This window comes from Hyla sarda, chromosome 7 (genome assembly GCF_029499605.1).
Source record: "Hyla sarda isolate aHylSar1 chromosome 7, aHylSar1.hap1, whole genome shotgun sequence".
Lineage (NCBI taxonomy): Eukaryota > Metazoa > Chordata > Amphibia > Anura > Hylidae > Hyla > Hyla sarda.
In genome coordinates, this window is record NC_079195.1 from 171,806,609 (window position 1) to 171,818,770 (window position 12,162).

Below are 12,162 nucleotides of genomic sequence, written 5' to 3' on the forward strand. Positions count from 1 at the left end.
TAGTTACTTGGCGTAAACTTCCCCTCTCCATGATCGGTAGATCTAACTTAGCTAAAATGGTTTTTATACCCTAGTTTTTGTATATTTTACAAAACACCCCTGTCTGGATTCTTATGAAATATTTTCTTAGGATTCAGTCTTTGTTTAGAGAGCTCATTTGGAATTGGAAGCCAGCTAGGATCCGTCTTGAACATTGCAGCATGGCAAAGAGGCGGGTAGTTTGTCTATTCCAAATCCCTGGCTATACTTTTTAGTGTCACATGTTCAACAGTTGAAGGGGTGGGCGCAATTTGCTATTATGTGGCATACAGGAGATTTAGTCTCCTGGCGCATTGGTAAAGTGACCCCTGTTTATCTGCTAGAAATGGCTGCACAGACTCGCCCCAAGACCTCCCTCCTACCTTTATCCTTATCTGTAAGGTATGGATGAAATTTAAGACTCTTATGCACTATCCTGTTTTTGTTACATATACAGTGGGGATCAAAAGTTTGGGCACCCCAGGTAAAAATTTGTATTAATGTGCATAAAGAAGCCAAGGAAAAATCTCCAAAAGGCATCAAATTACAGATTAGACATTCTTATAATATGTCAACAAAAGTTAGATTTTATTTCCATCATTTACACTTTCAAAATAACAGAAAACCAAAAAATGGTGTCTGCAAAAGTTTGGGCACCCTGCAGAGTTAATATCTTGTACTGCTCCCTTTGGCAAGTATCACAGCTTGTACACGCTTTTTGTAGCCAAGAGTCTTTCAATTCTTGTTTGAGGTATCTTTGCCCATTCTTCCTTACAAAAGTCTTCCAGTTCTTTGAGATTTCTGGGCTGTCTGTCACGCACTGCTCTTTTAAGGTCTATCCATAGATTTTGAATTATGTTGAGGTCAGGAGATTTTGAAGGCCATGGCAAAACCTTCAGTTTACGCCTCGATGTAATCCCCCGTGGATTTCGAGGTGTGTTTAGGATCATTATCCATTTGTAGAAGCCATCCTCTCTTTAACTTCAGCTTTTTCACAGATGGCACGATGCATAATTGGTGCAGCACAAAATTCACATCACAGCCTGGCAGCATCATTTGATTGAGGAAACGAGGCTGAAAAGTCACATGACTTTCGCAAAACCTCGCAGAGTTTTCCAAAACGAGGCTTGCTAAACTCACATGACTTTACGGAATGTTCATTGGTTGAGCGAAAATGAGGCTGCAAAGTCATGTGATCATGTCTGCGGGCAGAGAAGGAGGATCACAGAAAGAAAGTATGAATAATAAACAGATGGGCGGCGGGAGGTGGAACAGAGGAGGCAGGCTCAAATCACGGAACTGATCCCCATGATGACGAAACAATTACTGAAACTCCACAAACTCTGGCATGAGCAGGAAATAGCTTAAACTACCAGACTTCCTCCAAACAACAATGGTCAGACAAAACAAACTATACACACATTTATTAAAAACAAAACACTATAATATAGCTCAATAGGAGATAAAGCATGGAACACAAACTGTCTCGCCATGGTAGTACCCCTTAACCCCTTCCCGACTTATGACATACCTGTACGTCATGGGTGGCAAGGTGTTCCCGACCCATGACATACAGATACGTCATGAACATTACTGCCGCTACTCGCGGCACCCCGCAGCGCCCGGAAAGATGGTGGCTATCACTGATAGCCAGCCATCTTACCGTGCGACCACGGGAGGTTTCATCCCCCCCCCCCCCCCAGCGATCGCTGCTATCAGCTGGTCAAATCTGACTAGCTGATAGCAGCGTTTCGCTATGAGAATACTTAGCAGCGCGGTGTGTGAGTCCCGATCACAGGGATCGGGACACACACCGCTCTGCTAAGTGTCCCTGACCCGTCCCCCGGCGTCACTTACCCGTCCGAGCGGTGTCCCGAGCGGTCCCGGCGTCCTCCATGCGGTCCTGGCTGCGCTGCGTCCCGGAGGTGAGTTTCCGGCAGCAGTGCGGCATCTTCATTGGCAGCAGTGAGATCGCCGTAAAGCGATCTCACTGCTGCCTCTGAGAGTTTCAAAACTGCAACTCCCAGAATGCCCAGACAGCCTTTGGCTTTCTGGGCATGCTGGGAGTTGTAGTTTTGCAACATCTGGAGGTCCACAGTTTGGAGACCACTGTATAATGGTCTCCAATCTGTGCTCTTCCAGATGTTGCAAAACTACAAATCTCAGCATGCTCAGTCTGTCCAGGCATGCTGGGAGTTGTAGTTCTCTAACATCTGGAAGAGCACAGATTGGAGACCATTATACAGTGGTCTCCAAACTGTGGACCTCCAGATGTTGCAAAACTACAACTCCCAGCATGCCCAGACTGCCCAAGCATGCTGGAAGTTGTAGTTCGGCAACATCTGATCCTTCAGATATTGCCGAACTACAACTTCCAGCATGCCTGGGCAGTCTGGGCATGCTGTGAGTTGTAGTTTTGCAACAACTGGAGGCACACTAGTTGGGAAACATTGTCCGTTTCCTACCTCAGTGCCTCCATCTGTTGCAATTGTTGCAAAACTATAACTCCCAGCATGCACTGACAGACCATGCATGCTGGGAGTTGTAGTTTTGCAACAGCTGGAGGCACACTGGTTTGGAAACACTAAGTTTGGTTGTAAAACACTTAACTTAATGTTTCCAAACCAGCGTTCCTCCATCTGTTGCAAAACTACAACTCCCAGCATGCACGGACAGCCAAAGGGCATGCTCGGAGTTTGCAACAGCTGGATGTTTGCCCCCCCCCCCTCCCCCCCCCCCCCCCCCCAATGTGAATGTACAGGGTACACTCACATGGGCGGAGGTTTACAGTGAGTGCTGCAAGTTTGAGATGGCGCAAATTTTGCGCTGCAGCTCAAACTTCCAGCGGCAAACTTGCTGTGAACCTCTGCCCATGTGACTGTACCCTAAAAACACTACACTAACACTAACCTAAAATAAAAAGTAAAAAACACTACATATACACATACCCCTACACAGCCCCCCTCCCCCCAAAAAATGAAAAACGTCTGGTACGCTACTGTTTCCAAAAGGGAGCCTCCAGCTGTTGCAAAATAATAACTCCCAGTATTGCCGGACAGCCATTGACTGTCCAGGCATGCTGGGAGTTTTGCAACAGCTGGAGGCACCCTGTTTGGGAATCATTGGCATAGAATACCCCTATGCAAATCCCTAATTCAGGCCTCAAATGCGCATGGCGCTCTCTCACTTTGGAGCCCTGTCGTATTTCAGGGCAACAGTTTTGGGACACATATGGGGTATTGCCGTACTCGAGAGAAATTGCCTTACAAATTTTGGGGGGCTTTTTCTTCTTTAACCCCTTATGAAAAGGTGAATTTGGGGTCTACATCAGCATGTTAGTGTAAAAAAATTAATTTTTTACACTGACATGCTGGTGTTGCCCTATACTTTTCATTTTCACAAGAGGTAAAAGGGAAAAAAGACCCCCAAAATTTGTAACGCAATTTCTCCCGACTACGGAGATACCCCATATGTGGGCGCAAATAGCTCTGGGGGCGCACAACAAGGCCCAGAAGGGAGAGTGCGCCATGTACATTTGAGGCGATTTGCACAGGGGTGGCTGATTGTTACAGCAGTTCTGACAAACGCAAAACAATAAATATCCATATGTGACCCCATTTTGGAAACTACACCCCTCATGGAATTTAATAAGGGGTGCAGTGAGCATTTACACCCCACTGGTGTATGACAGATTTTTGGAACAGTGGTCTGTGAAAATGAAAAATAAAATTTTTGATTTGCACAGTCCACTGTTTCAAATATCTGTCAAACGCCAGTGGGGTGTAAATGCTCACTGCACCCCTTATTAAATTCCATGAGGGGTATAGTTTCCAAAATGGGGTCACATGTGGGGGGGGGGGGGTCCACTGTTCTGGCACCATAGGGGCTTCCTAAATGGGACATGCCCCCAAAAACCCTTTCAGAAAAACTCACTCTCCAAAATCCCATTGTCGCTCCTTCCCTTCTGAGCCCTCTACTGCGCCCGCCGAACACTTTACGTACGCATATGAGGTATTTCCTTACTCGAGAGAAATTGGGTTACAAATTTTAGGGTGATTTCTCTCCTTTTACCCCTTGTAAAATTCTCGGAATCAGAATGATAAGTAAAAGCATTCCAAAGTTATTAATGTTTAAAGTGACAGTGGTCAGATTTTCAAAAAATGCCCAGGTCATGAAGGTGAAAATGGGCTGGGTCATGAAGGGGTTAAAGGACATCTGCAGTGCTGGGCAAAAAAACTTTTTTTTACCTCATTTAAAAGGTATTTGAAAGACCTTTCCAACGATGTCCCCCCCCCATCAAAATTGGCCCAGCCGTTCTCCCGTTATCAGCACACGAATTACTGAGCAGAAGTGAAAGTAAAACTACATCTCCCATCATGCCTTGTGCTTACTTCCTGTAAGCTGCTGCCCTCCCCCTGTTCTATCCCCTGAGCAAATTATAATATTGTAACGCCCCCATCTCCCTCTCCTATGCAAATACCCTCCCCTTCTGCTCATCTCCCCCTCCCCACGCTGGCTCCTGTCCAGTGATGAAGCAGCTGCCTCTGTGCTCACTGTAGACAGACAGCCTGCATAGCTAGAATCAGCAGTGTCGGCACTGGAAAGTGGATAGTGAAAGCAAAAATGGTAAAAAAACATAATTGTTTGTCTATAAAACTGTCCTGATAGGGGTCACTCCATCTTTTTCACAACTACGACTCCAAGCATGCCCAGTTATTTTTTATGCTGTTCGGGCATGCTGGGAATTCCAGTGGTGCCTCCAGCTGTTGCAAGACTACTAATCCCAGCATGCCCTGTCAGCTTTCTGCTGTATGTGCATGCTTGGAGTTGCAGAGGTGACTCCAGCTGTTGCAAGACTACACATCCCAGCATGCCCTGACAGCTTTCTGCTGTTCGTGCATGCTTGGAGTTGCAGTGGTGCCTCCAGCTGTTGCAAGACTACACATCCCAGCATGCCCTGACAGCTTTCTTCTGTATGTGCATGCTTGGAGTTGCAGAGGTGACTCCAGCTGTTGCAAGACTACACATCCCAGCATGCCCTGACAGCTTTCTGCTGTATGTGCATGCTTGGAGTTGCAGAGGTGACTCCAGCTGTTGCAAGACTACACATCCCAGCATGCCCTGACAGCTTTCTGCTGTACGTGCATGCTTGGAGTTGCATTTGTGCCTCCAGCTGTTGCAAGACTACAAATCCCAGCATGCCCTGTCAGCTTTCTGCGGTTCGTGCATGCTTGGATTTGCAGCGGTGCCTCCAGCTGTTGCAAGACTACAAATCTCAGCATGTGTGATCCAGTGTATACAGCAGAGCCGAGTGTGTGATCGAGTGTATAAAGCAGAGCCGAGTGTGTGATCATATGTGTGTGATCATATATATACAGCAGAGCCGAGTGTGTGATCATATGTATACAGCAGAGCCGAGTGTGTGATCATATGTATACAGCAGAGCCGAGTGTGTGATTGTGTGTATACAGCAGGACCGAGTGTGTGATCATATGTATACAGCAGAGCAGAGTGTGTGATCGTGTGTATACAGCAGAGCTGAGTGTGTGATTGAGTGTATACAGGAGAGCCGAGTGTGTGATTGTGTGTATACAGCAGAGCCGAGTGTGTGATTGTGTGTATACAGCAGAGCCGAGTGTGTGATCGGGTGCATACAGCAGAGCCGATACACACAATCACACACTCGGCTCTGCTGTATACACACAATCACACTCGGCTCTCCTGTATACACTCAATCACACAAGTAGTCTCCTGGGAGTTGTAGTTCACCAACACCTCTATTGTATCTCAGTTGTCTCCTGGGAGTTGTAGTTCACCAACACCTCTATTGTATCTCAGTAGTCTCCTGGGATTTGTAGTTCACAACACCTCTATTGTATCTCTGTAGTTTCCTGGGGGTTGTAGTTCACCAACACCTATATTGTATCTCTGTAGTCTCCTGGGATTTGTAGTTCACCAACACCTCTATTGTATCAGTAGTCTCCTTGGAGTTGTAGTTCACCAACAGCTCTATTGTATCAGTAGTCTCCTGGGAGTTGTAGTTCACCAACACATATATTGTATCTCTGTAGTCTCCTGGGAGTTGTAGTTCACCAACTCCTCTATTGTATCAGTAGTCTCCTGGGGGTTGTAGTTCACCAACACCTCTATTGTATCTCAGTAGTCTCCTGGGGGTTGTAGTTCACCAACACCTATATTGTATCTCAGTAGTCTCCTGGGATTTGTAGTTCACCAACACCTATATTGTATCTCTGTAGTCTCCTGGGATTTGTAGTTCACCAACACCTCTATTGTATCAGTCTCCTGGGAATTGTAGTTCACCAACACCTATATTGTATCTCTGTAGTCTCCTGGGAGTTGTAGTTCACCAACACCTCTATTGTATTTCAGTAGTCTCCTGGGGGTTGTAGTTCACTAGCTCCTCTATTGTATCAGTAGTCTCCTGGAAGTTGTAGTTCACCAACACCTCTATTTTATCACTGTAGTCTCCTGGGAGTTGTAGTTCATCAACACCTCTATTGTATCTCTGTAGTCTCCTGGGAGTTGTAGTTCATCAACACCTCTATTGTATCTCTGTAGTCTCCTGGGAGTTGTAGTTCATACACCAGTGTTTTCCACTGGCATACACACACACATAACAGGGACTACAACTCCCAGCATGTGTCATTTAGTAGTCCCCCCCCCCTCTCACACACAGAATCATCTCCAGTATGATATTTATTCCCTGTAGTCTATACACCACCAGCTCCTGCAGTGTAATATGTCTCCTTCACACACACGTCCTCCCCCCTCCCTGCTCTGTGGTTTGCTCTGTGTTTCCCCCATGAAAACTTGAAACCTCCCGGTGATAAGTGAGGTCCTGTGTAGACAGAGCAGGGGAGGGGAGAGGAGCTGTGTATGTCCTCATTCTCCCCCTGCTTGAATCTTACAGATAGGGGCGTTTCTGAGGCTGAGCCTATGGCTGCCTCAGAAAGCATCGGCTTATGCATATGCATAAGCAGGGAGGACCCGACGGAGGCTAGGGGGAGCACAATCACTGCTGTGAGGAAGAGATCTCCGTCCCCAAGATGGCGGCTGCAATGTAATGAATAGGGGACGGATGCAGGACTACTGGGCTATGCTGGCAACTCTAATATCTCAGAAACGGCTGCATGTAGGTAAATAGAACTAATTGACTGAATTGTATAACTTTTGTTTGGGAAATGTTCGGGCAGGGATTTTTGACCACTACAGTTGTCCTTTAAGGATCACACATACTGCATCAGCAACTTATATCAGGCTGTGGAAAATCTGCTGCTCATTCTGCTATGATCAGACACACAGGGATACCCAGCCACAGCCTGCGTGTGCAGTAAGTTATTTAAAATCATAGCTGTCATTCCCTCCTCAACATGTTTTGCCATACTAACGGGGTTATCAAGAGGTGTTGCCTACATATGCCTCTAGATATCGCAGTTATTACGACAAAATGGCCGGGGCTGCCAAACAGAGTATGCTGTCCGAACGGAGGACTTAGAACTGCTATAGCAACGTTGGATCCCATTTTTTCATCTGATGACACATGTATAGCAGGTACTTTTTCCTCTTTCTGGGAACACTATCCACATTCAGGATAGTAGCTTTTTACACATAACAGTGACCTTTCACACTTATGACTTCTAAGCTTGATTGCTTTAAAGGGGTACTCTGCTGGAAAAAATTTTTTTTTATCAACTGATGCCAGAAAGTTAAACAGATTTGTAAATTACTCCTATTTAAAAATCTTAATCCTTCCAGTTCTTATCAGCTTCTGTATTCTACAGAGGAAGTTCTTTTCTTTTTTAAATTCCTTTCTGTCTGACCACAGGGCTCTCTGCTGACACCTCTGTCCATGTCAGGAACGGTCCAAAGCAGGATAGGTTTGCTATGGGGATTTGTTCCTACTCTGGACAGTTCCTAAAATGGATAGAGGTCACAGCAGAGAGCATTGTGGTCAGGCAGAAATAAAAATAAAAAAAAGAATTTCCTCTGGAGCATACAGCAGCTAGTTTACTAGTGACTATATTCGGTCTGTTTTCTGAATATATGCTTTCAGTTAGCAGAATTAAAGGGGACTTGGAGTTTAAAAAGAACAACAATTTTAAAAGGATGCCTACTTTCATTGTGGAAGATCTGTACTGTATAGCATGAGGGTATATTCACTTGGTGTTGTGAAATTATGGTTAACTGTTGTGATAATTAGACAATTTGGGCAACATTTTGTACCCTTGCAAAAAACATTACATTTGCATCAAACATTTAATATATAATTATAGATAGATTAATATATCAATCTTTAATATACTCTATGTGCAGGATCTCACGGGATGACTGACACGTCAGTCACAGAGGAACTGCAGAGAGAGCTCCTGGCTGCAGTTGGGTAGCTCTGTGTGTCTGATCGTAGCGGCAGATTTCTACAGTGGGAAATCCACTACTACGAGTGGACAAACAGAGCTACTCAGCTGCAGCTGTGAGCTCGCTCTGCAGTCCCTCTGTGACTTTCGTCAATTCATCCGCAGCATGAAATATACTGCAGATGTCCCCCCCCCCCCCTGTGTGACCCTACTTTAAGGCAGGAATAACACCTATTTTGTAGCAGAATTTGATGCAGTTTTCTGATCAAAAAAATATCGAAAAGGGATACTAAAATCCCCCTCTTTTGTATCCACTCCTGTGTTTGGCTTGTAAATATGTGATTCCAGCCGTATAGTATTTATGTTGTCAGCAATGAAAATTTGAATTTAGTCATCACGCATCTTAAAAGTGTTCTAGCAGTATAATTATAATTCTATACACATTTTAATAAGTTATTGTCTTTTTACCTCTTAAATCTTAGGACGCAAACTCTATATTCTTATGGTAAATAAAATGACAGTCTAATTTTCATCTCAATTGTAACCTAATCAAGAATGCACCTTTTAAGAAGAATTCTACAGCTTTGTGATAATTTTCCTCACCAGCCTCATTGAGAGGACCACTTCAAGGCTGCCTCTCTAACTGTCAAAGCAATGTTCGCTTTTGCTCCAGTGGAAACAAGACAAAGCAACATGAAAGGCCATGGCAGCTTATAAAGCAGGTTTTCCTAGCAACTTACAAACTTGCAATGCAAATGTAGGTATTTGCTATGCAAAGTGCGGTTGCATTAGTGTAAAAAGCTCTTAGAAAAATGGCAATAATTGCTTATCACATTTCCCTAAACTAATTCATGCCTTGACTTGGCAGTCTTTTGGTTTTGACAACTAAACGAAGCTTATAGAACAGACAGGACATGAGCAGCAAGGCAGAGAAGACCAAACTTGCAATGAAGAATATAGTGCAGATTAGTATTTTTCTGTATCTTGTTACCTTCTTGCCTTGGTAAAAACACTGGTCTAATTGACAACTTCAAAGTTGCTGCAGGTCTGGTCTTGCTAAACACTGGTATAGAGATCTCTGGTCTTTCTAACTATTCTCATTATCTCTGGGCAAGACCTCACTTTGTTTCATTGGATTTGTTACCTTATGTTTTAAAAAAGCTGATAAGAGCACTATATACGTTAGCATTCTGAGATAACTATTATAGTGTTATCATGAGGATTGGTTGTAAGGAAAGTATTCTTATGGATAACATTCATCACGCATTCCCATGACCTCTGCTCACTGCTGAATGTTTGGTATGGAGCATTATGTTGCAAAAAAAGAACACTGCCATTAGAGAATAGTGTTGATATGAGGGGATGTACTTAATCTACTACAGTGTTTTGATATGTTAGGTAAATGTTGAATTAATATCCTAATATATGCCAGGACTAGGGATTGACCGATTTGGTTTTTTTTTAGGGCCGATACCAACACCGATAATCGGTGGAGGTTAGGGCCGATAGCTGATAACTTATACCGATATTCTGGTATAAGTTATCGGCTATTTACCCCCCGCCACACCACTGCAGATCATTGATTTAAAGCGGGCGCTTTAAATCAATGAACTGCAGTAGCTTTTGCGGTGTCATAGACCGCCGCCGCCATCCGCTTCTCTCCCCCTGCCTGTCTGGGGGTCCTGAGTCCTATCACCGCCACTGCGATCGCCAACCGCCGCACCGCGCCGCACCCCCCACCGCCCCGGCCCCATTGCCTCCCCCATCCCCGGTTTTATAATTACCTGTTCCTGGGGCCCGGGGTCCACTCTACATCTGGCTCCGGTGGCATCCTCCTGAGCTGTCACTGTGCGCACTGACGGTGACGTCGCGTCACTCGTCATTGTGCACAGCGTAACGCAGGACGCAGCAGGAGCCAGAAGTAGCATGGACCCCAGGCCCCGGGAACAAGTAATTATAAAACCGGGGATGGGGGAGGCAATGGGGCCGGGGCGGTGCGGTGGGTGTTGCGACACGGGGTGGCGGTTCGTACGGCCGCGGGGCGGTGGGGTCAGTGCGGGGGGCGGGGCAAGGTAATTGCCGATACTGATAATGCCCAAAATCGTGACTATTGGCCGATAATATCGGCCAAACCGATAATCAGTCGATCCCTAGCCAGGACCCAAAGTTCTGCAGAAAAACATTGCTCAATGCCTCAAACTGCCTCTGCCATTTGCCTTTTTTTTACATAGTGTATTCTGGGGCAGGTCTTTTCCAGGTAAGTGGCACACGTTTTCACCCAATCGTCCACATAACATAAAATAAATTATGAATTATAAGATCAGGCCATCTTTTTTCATTGTTTAATGGTACAGTCCTAATGCTCACATGCTCATGGGAGGTGCTTTTGGTGGAGGAAAGGGGTCAGCACTTTCTGCTTGTACAGATAAAGAATCAATCACAACTCCTAAATGGTTTACAGAATTCCTACTGTCACCCCTTTGCACCACTACCAAATAAATTATAATAGAAAAAAAGTAATTACCAAAGATAAAAAAAAAATAAAAAAAAAATAATAAAAATGTTAAATATATAAAAAAATATCTTTAGTATTGAAATTCCTAAGTGCAAAAATAAACATATTTTGTATTGTAGTGTTCAGTAATTGTTAGCATTTTTTAAATTTGTTATTTATCCCTCATGGTTAAAATTGTAAATCTAAAAAAACCTGGATTAAAAAGTGATCAAAAAGTTGTATTTAACTACAGCTCACCATGCAACAAATGAGCCCTTACAAAGATCTGTGAAAGGGAGAATAAAAAGATATAGGGTAATGCAAAACACTTTTTTGTTAGTTAAAGGGGTATTCCGGGTAAAAAATTTTTATCCCCTATCCAGAGGATAGGGGACAAGATGTCTGATCGCGGGGGGTGGGGGGGGGGGGGGCGCTGCTGAGACCCCCCGCGATCTCCCTGCAGCACCCGATGCAGGTGCTGAATCTCCAGTTTCGGAAACCTCTGGGTTTCCGGGACTGGGGACGTAACTTCACGCCACGCCCCCTCTATTCATGTGTATGGGAGGGGGCGTGACGGGGATAAAATGTTTTTGCCCGGAGTACCCCTTTTAAGCATTTTTTTTCATTAAAAGTAGGAAAACATATAAAAACAAATATACTATAATTTTGGTATGACTGTAATTGTACTGACCCACAATAAAAGTTAGCATCATTATTGCCACAGAGGCAAAATTGTGGGCTTTTACATTTTCACTCCCACAAATATATACAGGGATGTGGAAATCGTATCGCCCGACGGCCAAGACATGCAGTTGTGGGTGCCCGGCAGGTGAATTCTTTAGGCATTTATCCCTGCTTTGTGCAAGCAGGGCTAAATGCCTGAAGAATTGACAAATGACGGGGCAGTCACTCTTGCCCCGTCACTAAACTCCCATAGCCTGCAGCTGTATGCTGCAACTTAAAGCGAGCCGCGCAGGACATCAGCGTCCCGGCATAGGCGCATGCGATGACGACACTCAGCGCACGCACCTCTGTCAGGACCGAGCTGTTCCCTGTCTTGCTACACTAGATTTTCCCTCTTTTGTATGGCAGCACATTCACCTTCTCTACCCGGGGGTGTCTTTTATGTCCACCGACACTGCCCGCAGCAGCAGTGGGTAGTTGGGAGCTAAGTGACCAGGACAAAATGTAGAGAAGGTAGCCCCACAACACGTTTGGTGTTCCAGTTTCTTACAATAAGCGCTCTTTCAAGTCATGTTTTCCCCACAGGCATAC

At 44.9% G+C, this 12,162-nt stretch overlaps 1 protein-coding gene across 11 annotated transcripts in view; it reads left to right on the forward strand.

Annotated features, from left to right (window-relative positions):
- LOC130282731 (leucine-rich melanocyte differentiation-associated protein-like) overlaps window positions 1-12,162 on the forward strand; it is a 545,347-nt gene that overhangs the window by 85,464 nt on the left and 447,721 nt on the right. Inside the window, exon 3 of one of the 11 annotated variants that reach the window (XR_008846505.1) lies at window positions 8,876-9,712. The exons of the other annotated variants lie outside the window; for them this stretch is intronic. The gene's annotated coding sequence lies outside the window, so the exon portion shown is untranslated. Of the gene's footprint in view, window positions 1-8,875; window positions 9,713-12,162 lie in introns of those variants that run through there. 11 annotated transcript variants of the gene reach the window in all.